This window comes from Myotis daubentonii, chromosome 6 (genome assembly GCF_963259705.1).
Source record: "Myotis daubentonii chromosome 6, mMyoDau2.1, whole genome shotgun sequence".
Taxonomy (NCBI): Eukaryota; Metazoa; Chordata; class Mammalia; order Chiroptera; family Vespertilionidae; genus Myotis; species Myotis daubentonii.
The window spans coordinates 85,809,564-85,827,935 of record NC_081845.1 but is presented as its reverse complement, the minus strand read 5'-3'; the positions used below and the strand labels follow the sequence as shown (position 1 = coordinate 85,827,935).

Below are 18,372 nucleotides of genomic sequence, written 5' to 3'. Positions count from 1 at the left end.
TTCTCTCTCATCATTGATGTTTCTATCTCTCTCTCCCTCTCCCTCTCCCTTCCTCTCTGAATAAAATATTTTTAAAAATAAAAATAAACCCTTTCTGAAGAAAGTCCATTTTAAACTCATATCTCAAAATTTTTTCACAGGTAAGATGAAGTGAGCATCACTTAGTAAAAGTACACAAGGGAAAGGCACCGTGAATGAAAGCTAGCAAAAAAAATAATAATAATAATAAGTAGGAGAATCAGATGTTCAAAAACTTCAGATTTTGAAATTATCAGACCCAAAATATAAAATAAATATGTTTAACATGTAGAAATAAAGTAAAATAGGAGCTCTCAAACAAGAGTAATTAACAATGGAAACCCTACTCAGTGTCATAAGATTTTAAAAAATAAAATAATTGGAAAGGAAGAGATAAAACTTATTTGAACGTAACATGAATGTGTATGTGGAACACAAAATAATTTACATATCATAAATGTGGAGTATTTATTAAAGTCACTGATTATAAGGTCAATATAGAAAAATTAATTATATTTCTAAATATAGCAATAAGCAATTAGAAGATGAAAAGTTTTTTTGTTTGTTTGTTTTTATAGGAAGTGAGAGGGAGAGAGAGATAAAAATATCAATGATGAGAGAGAGTCATTGATCGGCTGCCTCCTGCACGTCCCACACTGGGGATTGAGCCCACAACCCAGGCACATGCCCTGACCAGTAATCGAACTGTGACCTCCTGGTTCATAAGTCAATGCTCAACCACCAAGCCACGCTGGCCCAGTGAAGATGAAAAGTTTTGAAATGATGCCATTAACATTATCATAATAAAACACTAAACACTTAAAAGATGGGCAAGACCATTCAACTGAAAACTCAAGACATTGATAAAAGAAAGTCTAAAAGACCGAAATAAAGCTTAAGATTTATAAGAATTAATATTATAAAGATGTTAATTCAATGCAATTCCAATCACTATTCCTGCAAATTTATTTTGTGGACATTGTCAAGTTGATTCTAAGGTTTATATGGAAATGCAAAGACCCAAGAATATCTTAGACAATCTGGAAGAATAATGAAGTTATATCTTATACTTTCAGATATAAGACAACTTATAAAGCTACAGTACTTAAAGCAGAATGGTCAAGTATGAAGATAAACAAATAGACCAATGGAACAGAAAAGAGAATAACATACGTGTGGTCACCTGATTTACAACAAAATTGCCACTGCAATTCAGTAGGAAAAGGATGAAGTTTTCAATAATTGGTGCTGAGTCACCAATAATTGGATGTCCATATAGGAATAAAAATAAAGAACCTTGATCCTCAGGCTAATACTACATACAAAAGTCAGTTTCAGATGGAGTTTAAACCTAAGTGTGAAAAAGTAAAATAATAAAGCCTACTAGAAGACAAAATAGGATGATCTTGATGCTCTTGAAACATCTAGGAAGAATATACATGATATGAGCTGAATTGTGTCCCTGCCCCCCAAATTTATATTGAGGCAGGATAGTAAGAAGCCAGGAAAATTCCTTGGCAAGTGGAATGGGGATACTGAAACAGACAGCTGATTCAAACTGGGCCCACCCAGCACCCTGACTCGCCTGCCTCCTTCTCCCTTGCATGACCACCCCCTTAAGTATTAAGCCCTCAGGACAATGAGGTTCTTATCTGCATCAAATAATCTTAAGAACAAAGCCTCCGATCTGTTGACCACAAAGACAGAGTTTTGGTCAAATTGGATATAGCATCTAGGCCTCAGTTGTGCTTTAGCTCCAGGCCCAGAAAAACAGCAAAACCAGATGAAGTCATGCCATAGTTGGCATCAGGACCAGATGTAATGACCAATGACCCCCCTACCCTAGTGCCAATCAATCAGTAAAGACCAAGACCCTGACCTTATATGCTCATTTTGATACATCAGCATAATAAAGGACATATCTGGAAAGCTGATGAATATTCTCCCCTGAGACCTTCTCTAAAATTTCTGCCTTTAGAAAACAAAGGATCCAGCAAGCTACTCCCTAGAGCACACCTGGGCCTTCCCCTCCCCACTTCTTTCCGCAGGCACATACCTTTGCTTTCTTTCTCCTAAGTTCTAAAGGTTCCCAGGAGACCTGCAACCAGGGGAGCAAGGGGCAGCAGCAGCTCCTCCCAAACTAACCCTCTGAACCTGTCTCCAAGGGCCTTTCTTTTGCCTCTGTAACTTGTTTCCTGAGTCCAAGCTGACTCACTTCTCCTGCCTCCGTGCCTTTCTCTCTAAAAGGCCAAGGCAGCTCTCTGAGCAGCCCACCTGAATGTTCTCTCCCAGAGCACTTTCATTTTGCACGCTAAATAAACTTCCTCTTGTGTTCAAGCTCTTGGCTCTGAATTCCTTCTTTGTTGAACTCAAGTACCCAGAGCCCACATCACTGCTAACAATATGTTGAAGCCTTAAACCTCAGTACCTTGTAATGTGACTGCATTTGGAGATAGGGCCTTTAAAGAGATATTTAAGTAAAAATGCTGTGGTTAGGGAGCCCCTGATCCAATATGACTGGTGTTCTTATAAAAAAGGAGATTAAGACACAAAAGTTCAGCTTTTTAAAACATTTTTATTGATTGATCTGCAGAGAGGGGGCGAGGAAGAGAGGAAGGAGAGAGAGAGAGAGAGAGAGAGAGAGAGAGAGAGAGAGAGAACGTCCAATTTGTTGTTCCACTTACTAATGCATTCATTGGTTAATTCTTGTCTGTGCCCTGATGAGGGGATCAAACGCACAACCTTGGCATATGGGGGCAGTGCTCTAACCAACTTAGTTACCCAGTCAGAGTTATCATCTTCATTAGTAATCAAAACACATCAGATAGTTTTTGTGATGATTACCAGAGACAAACATTTTCAATAGCCTCAATACCAGATTCCTGTCTTTATACTCATTCTCTCCATAATTTCCTGTAATTGGCTTCTACCTTCACACTCGCCTGAAATTAGTGAGGTCACAGGACACCCCTCTGTATTCATATATGAAGCCCCTCATATTCTTTCTAGAACTTTCTGAGGCACTTGGCCCCCTTCCTCGAATGCTCCTCTCATGTTTCTTCAAAGGCTCATTCCCACTGCCCTGGACCATTTCTTGATCTCTTGACCAACCATTCTCCTCCCCTTTCCTTCCCTCTAGCAGCCATGACCAACTGTAAGTACACATTTATTTTTGTGAGAAGGGATATGGAAGTGGAGGCTGCTCAGTATCTGAGAATTTTCCCACCTTATGAAATCCTTTATGCAGCAGACCTCACTGTAGAAGCCGAAAATGCCAGATACTTGCTTTCCCCGCCCCCTTCTGCACCTGGTGCTGACACTAACCTTAGCGGGGCCAATCAGGTGCAGCTACCTTAGGCTTTTACTCTGGAGTTACTGGTGAAAAGAAGCAGTGTCGATAGAAGAGTGTTTCTGGCAGCAGCAACTCCCGGTTTCCATGGCAGCTGTGGTAACTGCGGAGCTCAGGTCCCCAGCCGGCCGATGTCAGTGATGTGAGGCCTGCCATCTAGTGGACAGCAGTGTCCTCACCAGACACTGTTTATGGTTGAGCTGTGGTTATAGCTGTTTAGGCTCAGAGCCTAGGTCTCCAGCTTTCCCAGTGATTCTGTGAGCTATTTATAGCTTAACTTAAAATCAGAATCTATTTCCGTTGCTTGCAACTGAGAACTCTGACCAACATAGCATTTCAGAAAGCTGTCCTCAGTTCTCTTTTTTCTATACCACCTAAGACCACACTTATACCTGTATTTTCTAAACTTCTATCGCATTATTAAAGAATCCATGCAGATTAGCACACTATCATTTGTTATGTTATACTTTAATTTTCCATTTTCATATATTTAATTACAGGTCCCATTGTGTCTATAAATTATGTCTCTCCAACAATACCACGAACCAGCCTGACTGGCGTGGCTCAGTAGTTGAGTGTCAACCTATGAACCAGGAGGTCACGGTTCCATTCCCAGTCAGGGCACATGCCTGGGTTGTGGGCTCTATCCCCAGTGAAAGGTGTGCAGGAGTCAGCCAATCAATGATTCTCTCTCATCATTGATGTTTCTATCTTTTTTGCTCCCTCTTCCTTCTTCTCTGAAATCAATATAATCAATAAAAAAAATATTTTTTAAATATCATGAACCATGAGAACGATTACATATGAAAGATGCTCTGGCTAGCTTTGCTCAGTGGTTAGAGCGTCCACCTTCGGACCAAAGGGTTTCGGATTCAATTCCCAGTCAAGGGCATGTACCTTGGTTTCAGGTTCCATCCCCAGATCTAGGGGGGGGGGGAGGCAATTAGTCAATGTGTCTCTCTCATGTCAATGTTTCTCTCTCTCACACACTCTGTCTGAAAATCAATGGAAAAAAATATCCTAGGGGAGGGTGAGAGTACGGGGGAGAGATCAACTAAAGGACTTGTATGCATGCATATTAAGCATAAACGATGAATGCAGACAACAGGGGGTGAGGGTGAGGGCAAGACTGGGGGGATGAGGAGACAATTGGGGGGATAAAGACACATTTGTAATACCTTAATCAATAAAAAGTTAAAAAATATATCCTTAGGTGAGGATTTTAAAAAAGAATGGAAATAACATAGCCTTACATACTTGATGGAAATGATGGGAATAAGAGAAATTGAAGATAGAGGGGTGAATGGCTGGCAGGCCCAATGTCCGTATTTGAGAGGAGAAAAGGTCTAGTACCCAGTCAAAGAGTTGGCTTGGAAGCAGAGACAGACCACTTATAGCAGGGGAAGGGCAGGCAAAGCATAGGGGTACAGACTGTCAGTGGGTAGATGTGGTGGTGGGTGCTTTAATTTTCTCTCTGGATGAGGAAGCAATGTTATCAGTAGGGAATGATAAGGGAAGAAGGTGTAGGAGGTTGGAGCAGGTATGGAACAGTCATCCAGGACAGCAGTCTAGGGCTCAAGGCAACTTTCCAAAAAGTTTACAGTATGGATAATTTTGAAAGAATCCGTTTCCAGATACTCAATTTTCAAATGCTATTTTCCTAAAATTGATCTTTTTTCCTAAAAAGAACGTTACCTTCCCAATCTCAATTGCCCTTCTCTCACTTTACAGAAGTCATACTTCCCACTCAGCCCAAATCTTAGCACATAATTAGGCAGTATAACATGGTAATTACGATTCTCAACACTGGGGCAAGATTGCCTTGAGCTGAATCTCAGCTTTGCTATTTACCTGCTCTGGTAGCCAGTCTCCAAGATAGCTCCCAAGGATCCTGACTCCTGATATTCATACCCTTGAGTTGTTCTCTTCCTCACTGAATCAGGTCTGGTTTATATAATTAACTAGAGGCCCAGTGCATGAATTCATGCACGCGTGGGGTCCCTTGGCGTGGCCTAAAGGGATTGGGCTGAAACCAGCAGTTCAACACCGCCTGTCGCTCCTGTCTGCCGCTCCCACTCATTCTGGCCCCACTGTGCCTGCCATGGGCTTGCGCCCAGTCATTCCTGATTGGGAGAGGCTCGCGCTGCCACAGTGGTGCTCGCCAGCCGAGAGCCCTGTGTCTGGCACTCATCCTGCGCTGGTTGTCAGGAGCTACCTGGCAGCCGCTTTTATATCGTTTCTTCCTTGCAGAGCATCTAGGGAGGGGAAGCAGCCACGGTGCCCAAGGCTGACTTCCAGGAGGCCGGCAGTGCTGTCGGGATTGTGCCCGGAGTGCCAGTCCGCCGGTGCCTGGCCTGTTCTCCGGAGATTGGACTTGCAGGACTACTGAGGGAATGAGTGGCTGCTGCCAGGCTGGTGGGCCACCGGGGACAGGTCGGTTAGCTGAGCGGCACTCCCACTGTGGGAGTGCACTGATCACCAGGGGGCAGCTCCTGCATTGAGCATCTGCCCCCTGGTGATCAGTGTGTCATCATAGTGACCTGTGGTAACGGTCACTTAGGCTTTTCTATATATAGACTAGAGGCCCAGTGCATGAAATTCGTGCATGGGGAGGGATCCCTCAGCCTGGCCTGCACCCTCTCCAATCCTGGACCCCTTGGGGGATGTCCAACTGCCTCTCACAATCCAGGACTGCTGGCTCCTAACCACTCACCTGCCTGCCTGCCTGCCTGATCGCCCCTAACTGCTCCCCTACTGATCTGATCGCCCCTAACTGCTCTCCTTCTGGCCTGATCATCCGGGTCCTGGGTGTCTGTAACCAGCCGGAGGAGGAAATCTTGGGTCCTGGGTGCGGGGCGAGGCAGAGGTGGTTAGGGGAGTGTGGCTTGTCCCTCTCCTGGGCCGCAGGTGCAGCTGCTGGCACCTGGAACCGCAACCGCAGGCGCTGGCACCCAGGACCTCAGGGTGGGCAGCTTGTCCCTCTCCCGGGCTGCAGGTGCAGGTGCAGCCTCTGGTGCCCGAGACCGTGGGGCAGGCAACTTGTCCCTCCCCCAGGCCGCAGCCTGGCTGGTCCCCATTCCTCTCTCACAAGCTCATTTGTGCCTGGCTGGTCCCCATTGCTCTCTCCCCAGTACTGAGTGTCTGAGCTGTTAAGGTGTGACAGCATGAGGGTGCGATGACCATTTGCATATTAGCTCTTTATTATATAGGATGTGTGATGACCAAGGCTGGGTCATAAAGGGCATTGCAGCTTCCACCTTGCTCTTTTGGGTTGTTTGCTCTTGGGAAAGCCAACTACCCCATCATAAAGACACTCAAGCAGCCCAATAGAGAGGCCATGTGGAGAGGACCTGAGACAACCTACGAACAGTCATTGCCTGCTTGCTCACCATGTGAATGAACTACCTTAGAAACAGATCCTCCAGCTCCAATCAAATGTTGAGATGACTGCAACCCCAGATAATATCTGACCAAAATTTCATGAAAAACCTCCATTCAGAATCTCACAGCCAAGTCATTTTTGAATTACTGATTCACAGAAGCTGTGAGAGAACTGCCTGAAAGCTGGATGAATGGAAGTCCTACAACTAGAGAAATAAAGAAGAAAGCACATTGAGACTGGTAGGAGAGGCTGGTCCTACACCCATATATGCTGTTTTTTTTAATCAGGAGGGCCATCTCTCTTCGGAGGCTGCCCATGAGGAGCAAGGGGTCCCAGCCCCACACCAGGTCCCCATCCCAGGGTTCCAGAGCTGGGAAGAAAAGTCCCCACAAATACAGGCTGTAAAAACCAGCAGGGATTGTGGCTGAGTGACTTGGAGGCTGCTGGAGTCCCAGGTGTTCCATTTAAAGGGCCGGTGCACAAACTTACTCAGACTCGCAGTACTGGGCAGCTATGGGGGACCCAGACACATATGGGGAGGAACTGGATTGTCTGGCATTAGAGCAGAAACTTGGGGGCAGCTTTCTCTCAAACAGGGGTGCTCACAGGGGTCATTGTTCCTATGCTGGGATCTCCTCCATCCCAGGACTGACTGACAGCCATGTCTCAGTCTCCATCAGCCTGAAGCACACTGTTTGCTCCGCCCTGGGGATTCCCTGAGACCATTCCCCATCCAATTCGAAGCCCTACCCAAGCTGTTTGCAGCAGCTTGTTCATATGAATGGCCTGTCCTGGCTCAGGCTTCAGACTTTGCTAAAATCTCTCAAACAAGCTGCAGCTGGTGACTGCATGCCCAAAACCTATCAACAAAAGGCCCAAGACCCGGCACTAGCACCAGCCTGCCTTGCTTCATAGCTGGGCTTTGCATGGGCAAAGCAAAGTCCAATACAAATAGAAAATAGCAGCCGTCTGCAGATCCCTCTGTAGCTCCTGATGGGTGGCCCCAGGCAGTGGCTGACTTTGCACTTCCCTGATGGCCCTAGAGCCAGTGCACCTGGTGGACAGCCACCCACAACCACATCAACAATTCAACTAAAGCCCCACTGGCATGGTTCAGTGGTTGAGCATCAACCTATGAATGAGGAGGTCACGGTTTGATTCCCAGTCAGTGCACATGCCCAGGTTGCAGGCTCAATCCCCAGAAGGGGGCATGCAGGAGGCAGCCAATCAATGATTCTCATCATTGATGTCTCTATCTCTCTCTCCCTCTCCCTTCCTCTCTGAAATTAATAAAATTATACTTAAAATTTTTTCAACTAAAAAACAGAACATCGCAGATTACAACTGTAACACCCACAAGTGATACACTCAAGAGGCAGACTCAGTGAACACCAAAGCCCCACTGGAGCAAGTCCTGCTCCATAGGGGTGTTTCCTGCACAGCAGCTTCCTACTGTAGTCACAGCTGTTTCTCACAGCCAATTGACCTGGAGGTCAATTCCTCCCACAGAGTCTTGGCGGGTCAGTTGGGCAGCACGGCGAGCGACGATACTGGCTGGGTTGTGGTTTGGGTGTGACTGAGGGACCTGAGTTCCTCACCTTCTCTGCCCATCAGAGATCTGGCGGTCGCCGTGGCGATGTGGGAGCTGGTGGAGGCCGAATGCGGGGGTTGCCAACCTGCTCATGAAGCTGGCCGGGCACTTCACCCAGGATAAGGCCCTTCGGCAGGAGGGACTGAGGCCCGGTCCGTGGCCACCGGGAACCCCAGCCTCCGAGGAGGTCCCTAAGCCTTTGGGGGTAGCCTCTGAAGATGAGTTGGTGGCCGAATTCCTCCAGGACCAGAATGAACCACTTATATCGCGTGCCCCTCAGGCCTTCAAGATGGATGACCTCCTGGCAGAGATGCAGAGATTGAACAGTCAAGTTTCCGCCAGGCACCCCAAAGAGCCCCTGGGGTGGCAGACTTGGCCTTGTCTGAGAACTGGGCCCAGGAGTTTCTTGCAGCTGGAGATGCTGTGGATGTAACGCAGGATTATAATGAGACGGACTAGTCCCAAAAATTCATCTCTGAAGTTACAGACCCTTTGTCTGGGTCTCTGCCCACTGTGCTGAGGAATATCTGGAACTGTCAGAGGAGAAGCTGTGGCTGGGAGAGCCTGAGGGAACAAGTGCCAGTGATCGCTGGTGTGATGATTATCATCCTGAGGATGATCTACAGCATGCTGCCAGTGACTTTGTGGCCAAAGTGGATAACCCCAAATTGGCTAACTCTGAGGGTACATCAGATGCCTGGGTTGACCAGTTCACAAGACCAGGGAACACAGCTGCCCTTGATATGGAGTCTGATGTCGATTTCTGGGACAAGTTGCAGGCAGAGTTGGAGGAGATGGCGAAACGGGATGCTGAGGTTCACCCCTGGCTTTCTGACTATGATGACATCACGACTGTTTCCTATGATAAGGGGTACCAGTTTGAGGAGGAGAACCCCCTGCGTGACCACCCCCAGCCTTTCGAGGAAGGGCTGCGGCGACTTCAGGATGGGGACCTGCTGAATGCTGTGCTGCTTTTTGAGGCGGCTGTGCGGCAGGACCCTAAGCACATGGAAGCTTGGCAGTATCTGGGCACCACACAGGCAGAGAATGAACAAGAACTATTAGCCACCAGCACATCATGGAAGTGTCTGGAGCTAAAGCCAGATAACCAGACAGCATTGATGGCACTGGCTGTCAGCTTCACCAGCGAGTCCCTGCAGCGACAGGCCTGTGAAACCCTGCGAGACTGGCTGCGCTATACACCAGCCTATGCCCACCTGGTGGTGCCCGGGGAAGAAGAGTGGCGCAGGACTGGGCCCAAGCAAGCGCATCCTGGGATCTCTGTTGTCTGTCTCCCTGTTTCTTGAAGTGACAGAGCTCTTCCTGGCAGCTGTGTGCCTGGACCCGACAAATATTGACCCTGATGCGCAGTGTGGGTTAGGGGCCATTTTCAACCTGAGTGGGGAGTATGACAAGGCAGTGGACTGTTTCACAGAGCTGCCCTCAGCGTTCGCCCCAATGACTATTTGCTGTGGAATAAACTAGGGGCCACCCTAGCCAATGGAAACCAGCTGCATACCGTCCAGCCCTCGCGCTGCAACCAGGCTGTCTACGGTCCCGCTATAACCTGGGCGTCAGCTGCATCAACCTTGGGGCTCATCGGGAGGCTGTGGAACACTTTTTGGAGGCCTTGAACACGCAGAGGAAAAGCCGGGGCCCTCGGGGTGAAGGGGGCGCCATGTCAGAGAACATCTGGAGCACCTGCGTTTGGCATTGTCCATGTTAGGCCAGAGCGACGCCTGTGGGGCGGCTGATGCCCGGGACCTGTCCGCCCTCTTAACTATGTTTGGCCTGCCCCAGTGACAGTGGGATGGGCTGCCCTGTGAGTGTCTGCCTGGAGGGGTCCCCGCTCTGGATGTGACTCCCTCTCCCCAAATGGGCCTACCAAGGGGGTGGGCTGATGATCATAAGCGGTACGGCCTCTCAGGAGTGGCCTCAGTGTAGGGGTGGGTAGTCTTTGTTCTAGTTCCTACATAATTGTAGGAAAGTGAGCTCTATCTCTGGAGTCCCTTGGTAATTCAAGGGTGTACACCTGGCTACAGATCTCTGCATATCATGCCCTTTCTTAGTGCTGCTTTTTGGGTAGGACCCAGAGATAATAGGGTAACTGTTGTCATCAGCTGCCATTTCTCATAGGGTCTACCACATTTGTAATGTCTGTCCCCCCTCCCCCTTTTACTGGGAATTGATAATAGTACAGCTTCCTTGGGCAGTTATGTGTAGGCCATTCTTCTACCATGCACCTCTGTGATGACCATATCTAGGGCGGGATGGCAGGAGTTGGCCTGTTGGACTTAAATGTTGATTTGGCTCAGCAGAGTCAAGTTTTGGTAGGGGTGCTCATAGTTCTGTCCTTGGACCTCTCCTGGCTGTTGCTCAGATTCCCTGGGTACGATGCTGCACACAGGAATGCTGGCCTCACTGTCTGGGGGTCCTCAAGAGCTGCCAGGGTAAATTGCTACACAGTGTTTGGGTGTTGGGTAGCAGGAAGGCTCACTTGTGGAATTAGCTAGCCTAGAAGGGACCTGATGGGATCAGGTCAAGGGCTGTGCTCTGTGCCCTTTGGTGGAAGGACGGCATTGGGACGTGGGAGGTGAGTGCAGGAGTCCCTCCTCCTCTTAGACCTGTGAGTAGGAATTGAACTAGTAGCTCTTCTGGAAAGTTGCTTCAGAAATTGCCATCGTGCCAAATTCCTAGCAAAGAGATGGTTCAGTGTTACCTTAGGACTCTGCTGTACGTCTTGAAGTGTTTCTAGGGGAGAGTGTAAAATAATCCCTTTCCCCTATAGTACCTCTGCAAGGTGAAGACTGAGGGAAGAGGGAGCCTCTTGGATTCTTCTCACCTGTGCCCTGCATGGGGAGCTACATTAACCTCCAGAAATGACTGTTGAGCCTCTTGCCTTGTCATTAGTAGCTAATGATCAGAAAAATTTTTTTTAAACTACCAGGGTCCCAAGGTTCCATTCTGAGATTTCTTTTTCTTTGTATGAATATGAGTAAATGATTTTAAAATAAAACTCTAAAATATTTGTAGGAAGAAAAAAATTCCTCCCCCAGACACCAACAGCAATCAAGGCCCTAAAAGATTGTGCACACAGCCCACACAGGGGAGTACCTAGAGTGCCCAACTCAGGTGACTGAGAAGGCTGAGCCATTGGGCCCAACAGGACACCTTTTACACAAGGCCACTCTACCAATTCCAGGAGACATAGCAGCTCTACCTAATACTTAGAAACAAACACAGGGAAGCAGCCAAAATGTGGAGACAAAGAAACATGTCACAAATGAAAGAAACAGAAGCAAGCAAACTACTGGATACAGAGTTTAAAACCATGGTGATACGGTTACTCAAGGATCTTCATGAGACTTTCAAGAATCTTAGTAAGAATGTCAAAGACATAAAAAAGGACCAGTCACAAATTAAGCATACACTAACCAAAATAAAGAATAATTTACAGCCGAACCGGTTTGGCTCAGTGGATAGAGCGTCGGCCTGCGGACTCAGGGGTCCCAGGTTCCATTCCGGTCAAGGGCATGTACCTTGGTTGCGGGCACATCCCCACTGGGGGGCGTGCAGGAGGCAGCTGATTGATCTCTCTCATGGATGTTTCTGGCTCTCTATGCCTCTCCCTTCTTCTCTCTAAAAAAATCAATAAAATATTTTTTTTTAAATGAGGGAATCTTTAAAAAAAAAAAAGAAGAAGAATTTACAGGGATTCAACAGTAGAGTAAAGGAGTCCAAGAACCAAATCAATGACTTGAAATATGAGGAAGCAAAAAATACCTAAGCAGAAGAGCAAAAAGAAAAAGAGAGTCCAAAAATATGAAGAGCATGTAAGGAGCCTCTGGAACAACTTCAAGCATACCAACATTCACTTTTTTTTTTTTGATATATTTTATTGATTTTTTACAGAGAGGAAGGGAGAAGGATTGAGAGCCAGAAACATTGATGAGAGAGAAACATCGATCAGCTGCCTGCTGCACACTCCCCACCGGAGATGTGCCCGCAACCCAGGCACACGCCCCCAACCAGAATTGAACCCGGGACCCTTCAGTCCGCAGGCTGATGCTCCATCCACTGAGCCAAACCGGTTACGGCCCAACATTCGCTTTTAATGGGAGTGCCAGAAGAAGAGAGAGAGCAAGATATTGAAAACCTATTTGAAGAAATAATGACAGAAAACTTCCCCTACCTGGTGAAATAAATATACTTACAAGTCCAGGAAATGCAGAGAGTCCCAAACAAGAGGAACCCAAAGAGACCCACACCAAGACATCATAATTAAAATATCAAGGGTTAAAGACAAAGAGAGATTCTTAAAAGCATCAAGAAAAAAGCAATTAGTTACCTACAAGGGAGTGCCCATACAACTGTCAGCTGATTTCTCAACAGAAACTTTGCAGGCCAGAAGAGAGTGGTAAGAAATATTCAAAGTGATGAATAGTAAGAACCTACAACCAAAATTACTCTACCCAGCAAAGCTCTCATTTAGAATTGAGGGTCAGATAAAGAGCTTTAAAACAAGAAAAAGCTAAAGGAATTCATCACCACCAAACCAGCATTACCTGAAATGTTGAAGGGTATTCTTTAAAAAGAGGAGGAGGTAGAAGAAGAAGATGATGGTGATGATGAAGAAGGAGAAGAAGAATGAGAAGGAGGAGGAGAAGGAGAAGGAGGAGGAGAAGGAGGAGGAGGAGGAGGAGGAGGAGGAGGAGGAGGAGGAGGAGGAGGAGGAGAAATAAAATATATGAACAATAGCCCTGACTTGTTTGGTTCAGTGGATAGAGTGTCAGCCTGTGGACTGAAGGGTCCCAGGTTTGATTCCAGTCAAGGGCATGTACCATGGTTGTGGGCACATATCCAGTAAGGGGTGTGCAGGAGGCAGCTGATCGGTGTTTCTGACTCTCTATCCCTCTCCCTTCCTCTCTGTAAAAAATCAATTAAAAAATATTTTTTAAAAAATATATGAACACAACAAATGCATATCTATCAACAATTGAATCTAAAAATAAAAATAAATGAACAAGCCTTAACTGGTTTGGCTCAGTAGATAGCACATCGGCCTGCAGACTGAAGGGTCCCAGGTTCGATTCTGGTCAAGGGCACATGCCCAGGTTGTGGGCTCGATCTCCAGTTGGGGGGGGGGGGCACGCGTGCAGGAGGCAGCCAATCAATGACTCTCTTATCATTGATGTTTCTATCTCTCCCCCTCTCACGCTTCCTCTCTGAAATCAATTATATATATAAAATAGCCCTAACCGGTTTGGCTCAGTGGATAGAGCGTCGGCTAGTAGACTGAAGGGTCCCAGGTTCGATTCTGGTCAAGGGCATGTACCTTGGTTGCGGGCACATCCCCAGTAGGTGGTGTGCAGGAGGCAGCTGATCGATATTTCTCTCTCATCAATGTTTCTAACTCTCTATCCCTCTCCCTTCCTCTCTGTAAAAAAAATCAATTAAAAATAATAATAATAAAAAACCAAATGAACAAGAAATCTAATGAACGAAACAAACTGGTGAATAAAATAGAATCAGAGGCATGGAAGCATGGAGAAGACTGAGGCATCTCAGAAGGGCAGGAAGAGATTAACCAAAGATCTTATCTATAGACACAAATAATAGAGTGGTGAAGGCCTGGGGCGGGGCAGGAACTGGGTGTAGTGGGGCAATGGGGGGAAAATGAGGGGTATCTGTAATACTTTCAACAATAAACATTTAAAAAATAAAAAATAATAAAAATAAAAGTTTAGAGGGAAAAAATATATATCATAAGAAAAACACATTGTGCCCTAGCCGGTGCAGCTTAGTGGATAGAGTGTTGGCTGGCAGACTAAAGGGTCCCAGGTTCGATTCTGTTTAAGGGCACATACCTCACAATCCCTGGCCCCAGTTGGGGCACATGTAGGAGGCAACCAATCGATGTGTCTCACAGCGATGTTTCTCTCTGTCTCTCCTCCTCCCTTCCACTCTCTCTAAAAAAAAAAGTCAAGGGAAAAATATCCTTGGGTAAGGATTAACAAATAAGAAAGAAAGAAAGAGCCCTAGCTGGTTTGGCTCAGTGCATAGAGCATCAGCCTGTGGACTGAAGAGTTCCAGGTTCAATTCCAGTCAAGGGCACATGCCTGGGTTGAAGGCTGGATCCCCAGTAGGGGGCATGCAGGAGGCAGCCAATCCATGATTCTCTTTCATCACTGATGTTTCTATTTCTCTCTTCCTTTCACTTCCTCTCTGAAATCAATAAAAATATATTTAAAAAAAGAAAGAAAGACACATCGTATTGTAAACATTTTTTAAATGTACTATATATCATAACATCTTAAAAAAACTTTCTGGCTGGAAAGAAACTGCCCTTCCCAGGGTCGCTAATCTATATTAATAAAAGGCCTGTGGTCGGGACACCTTAACGCCGTCATGACCAAACAAGCAGCGGCTCTCACAGAGGGCAGGGCGGGGGCGCAAGCTACTAGTGGCAGAGAGCTACTAGCAGCAGAGGGCTAGGAGCGGGGGAGGCTGGGGCGGCCAGCTGAGGCAAGTGGAAGCGAGCTACTCATGCATGATTTCATGCGCGCTGGGCCTCTAGTTCCTAAATATAATAACAACTAGCCTACACGCATGCCTTTCATACACAAAACAACCAGTCCAGAGTGTATACCAATAATGTGAATATATTTAATACCACTGAACTGTATGCTTAATTTTATTTTTTAGTCCTCAGTATGGACATGCTTAGAAAGAGGAAGGGAAAGAAAGAGAGAAAGGGGGAGAGAGAGACAGAGACAGAAAGAGAGAGAGAGAGAGAGAGAGAGAGAGAGAGAGAGAAAGAGAGAAACACTGATGTAAGAAAGAAACATCGATCAGTTGTCTGCCATATGAGTCCCCACTGGGGATTGAACTCACAACCCAGGTATGTGCCTTGATCAGAATCAAACCAGCAACCTTTTGGTTCACAGAACAATGTTCAGTCAACTGAGCCACTCCGACTCTTTCTAAAAATCAATAAATAAAAATTAAAAACCAAAAAAAGAATGAAGTACTGATGCAGGCTACAACTTAGATGAGCCTTGAAAACATTATACTAAGTGAAAGAAGCCAGTCACAAAAGTCCACATATTATACTATTGGCCTGGTGCATGAATTCATGCACATTGAAAGGAAATTAATTAGAAGGTGGCCACTGAGGTAGGACTCGGTGAGACGGGCCAGACATACTCTGGAGCCAACCTCCCGCAGTCCCTTCCCCGGTATCTGCAGAATGAGCCGGGTCCCTCTGGCAGATGGGGTTCCTCGGTCTGGCCTGTGGGGATGGGGCCGAAACCAGCTCTCCAACATCCCCGAAGGGGTCCTGGGGTGCGAGAGGGCACTCTGCAAAGTTGCTGTTGTACAGGGTGTAGAACGCAAACACAAGTGTGCAGTAAACCAGATTTGGGGCTGACAGTGCCTCAGCAACATCACCCACAGCTAAAGGTGGAATCGGGTGGCCCTTTGAGGAATCGGGCTCCCTCCTCTCTGGTTTCGGGGTGTGTCACCCAAGAACCGCAGCTGCTATGTCACTGCAGCTCGGCAGCTCCTGCGTTGAACGTCTGCCCCCTGGTGGTCAGTGCACATCATAGCGACTGGTCAGACAGTGGGAGGGACACTTAGCATATTGGCCTTTTATATAGAGAGACTAGAGGCCCGGTGCACAAAAATTTGTGCACTCGGGGGGGAGGGGGGGTCCCTCAGCATGGCCTGTGCCCTCTCGCAGTCTGGGACCCCTCAGGAGATAACGACCTGCTGGCTTAGGCCTGCTCCCGGGTGGCAGAGGGCAGGCCCAATCCCTAGGTGCAGCCCCTGGTCAGGCTCAGAGCAGGGCCGATTGGGGAGTTGGGGCGCCGCCCCCTGTCATGCACAGAGCAGGGCAGATCGGGAGGTTGCGATGCCACCCTCAGTCGTGCTCAGGGTAGGGCCGATTGGGGGGTTGGGGCACCGCCCCCTGTCACACTCAAGGCAGGGTCGATGGGGAGGTTGCAGCACCACCCCCTGTCATGCACAGAGCAGGGCGAATCAGGGGTTTGGGGCGCTGCCCCCTGTCACGCACAGAGCAGGGCCGATCAGGGGGTTGAGCTCCCCACTATCACTCACAGAGTAGAGCCGATAGGGGAGTTGGAGCACCGCCCCCTGTCACACTCAGGGCAGGGCCGATGGGGAGGTTATGGCTCTACCCCATCACACACAGAGCAGGGCCCATGGGGGGGGGGTGTTGGGGCGCCGCACCCTGTCACACACAGAGCCGCAGGGTGATCAGGGGGTTGGGGAGCTCCCCCCTATCAGGCACAGAGCAGGGCTGATCAGGGGGTTGGGGTGCCGTCCCCTGTCACGAACAGAGCAGGGCGGATAGGGAGGTTGTGGCCCCGTCCCCTGTCACACACAGAGCCACAGGGTGATCAGGGGGTCTGAGCGCTGCCCCCTGTCACGCTGATCCTGGTGCCGGGAGGCCTCGCAGCTCCGCTGATCCTGGTGCTGGGAGGCATATTACCCTTTTACTATATAGGATAGAGGCTTGGTGCACAGGTGGGGGCCGGCTGGTTTGCCCTGAAGGGTGTCCTGGATCAGGGTGGGACACCTTTAGCTCTGGCTCCAGCTCTGAAGCCTCTGCTGCTGAAAGCAGGTATCTGGTTTGTTTGGATTCTATAATCGAAACACTGTATCAACTCCAGCTCTGAGATCCTGGTGGGCTGAAAGCAGGTTTCTGGGGTTTTGTTTAGCTTCTATATTTGTAACAATGTTTCAAGCTGCAAGCTCAGAGGCCGGCAAGGCAGGCGGGGAACGTTGGATTCCTCCGTCACTGAAGCAAGCAAGCCTCATGTTAGCTTCAAGCTGCCTGGCTGCCGGCTGCCATCTTGGCTGGCAGTTAATTTGCATATCGCCCTGATTAGCCCATGGGAAGGGTAGCGGATGTACGGCTAATTACCATGTTTCTCTTTTATTAGATAGGATGATTCCATTCACATGAAAGTCAAAAATAGGGAAATCTATAAAGACAGATAGGAGACTAGGGCTGGGGTGTCAAGGATGATTAGGAATAAAAGACTGATAGCTAGCCTGGCTAGGTTACTCAGTGGTTGAGCTTTGACCTATGATGGAGGAGGTCACGGTTTGATTCCAGTCAGGGCACATGCCCTGGTTGCAGGTTTGATCCCCAGTAGGGGGCGTCCAGGAGGCAGCTGATCAATGATCCTCTCTCATCATTGATGTTTCTATCTCCTTTCCCTCTCATTTCCTCTCTGAAATCAATAAAAATATGTGTTTTTTAAAAAAGACTGATAGCTAAAGAGTATAGGATATCTTTTTGAGGTGATGAAAATGCTACAAAGTTGACTGTGGTGATGACTGCATATACTAAATTTCCTCTCAGTAAAGCTGTTTTTCTTTTTTTCCTTATGTGTTCAGTAAAACTGTTTTGTTTTGTTTTGTTTTGTTTTGTTTTAAAGAGGAACAAACTACTGACACTTGCTACAACATTGGTAAACCTCAAAAACATTATGAAAGAGGGCAGGCACCAAAGGCCGCATACTGTATGGTTCTACTTATATGAAAGGTCGTCTCTGGGGGAAAGAGATGACAGGTGGTCGGGGCAGACCTAGCTCCTGCTCCCGTCCCGGCCTTAAGATGAGCCCCACTCCAAGAGACCTCTCCGTTGACAGCCGAGCAGGAAGACGGTGTGAGCTGACTCAGCGTGTGGGTGTGGCAGGGGCTCAGCCGGGACTCGGCTCTAGCCACACTTGCCCATTGCCCTCCAGCAAATCGCCTGCTGATATCTATGGCGCAAAGTGTAGGGAGAAAGGAAAAGGGAAGCCAGGAGGAGACCTGGGAGACAGAAAGGCACCAAGGGAGAGCTCGTCTTCATTCCTCCCTCTCCTCCCCGCTCCTAGCCCTTCAGCTCAATCTGCCCACCCACACTCCCATCTCTGCGAGAGCCTACCGCTGAGGTCAGTCCACGTGCAGTGTCCCCGGGCGGGGCGCGCCTGCATAGCGGCCATCTGAAGCCCCGCGCGG

The 18,372-nt window shown here is 47.9% G+C and overlaps 1 pseudogene; it reads left to right on the top strand.

The window, feature by feature from the left end:
* Positions 1-4,458: 4,458 nt before the first annotated feature.
* Positions 4,459-11,346, top strand: LOC132237623 (peroxisomal targeting signal 1 receptor-like; annotated as a pseudogene).
* The last annotated feature ends 7,026 nt before the right edge of the window (positions 11,347-18,372 follow it).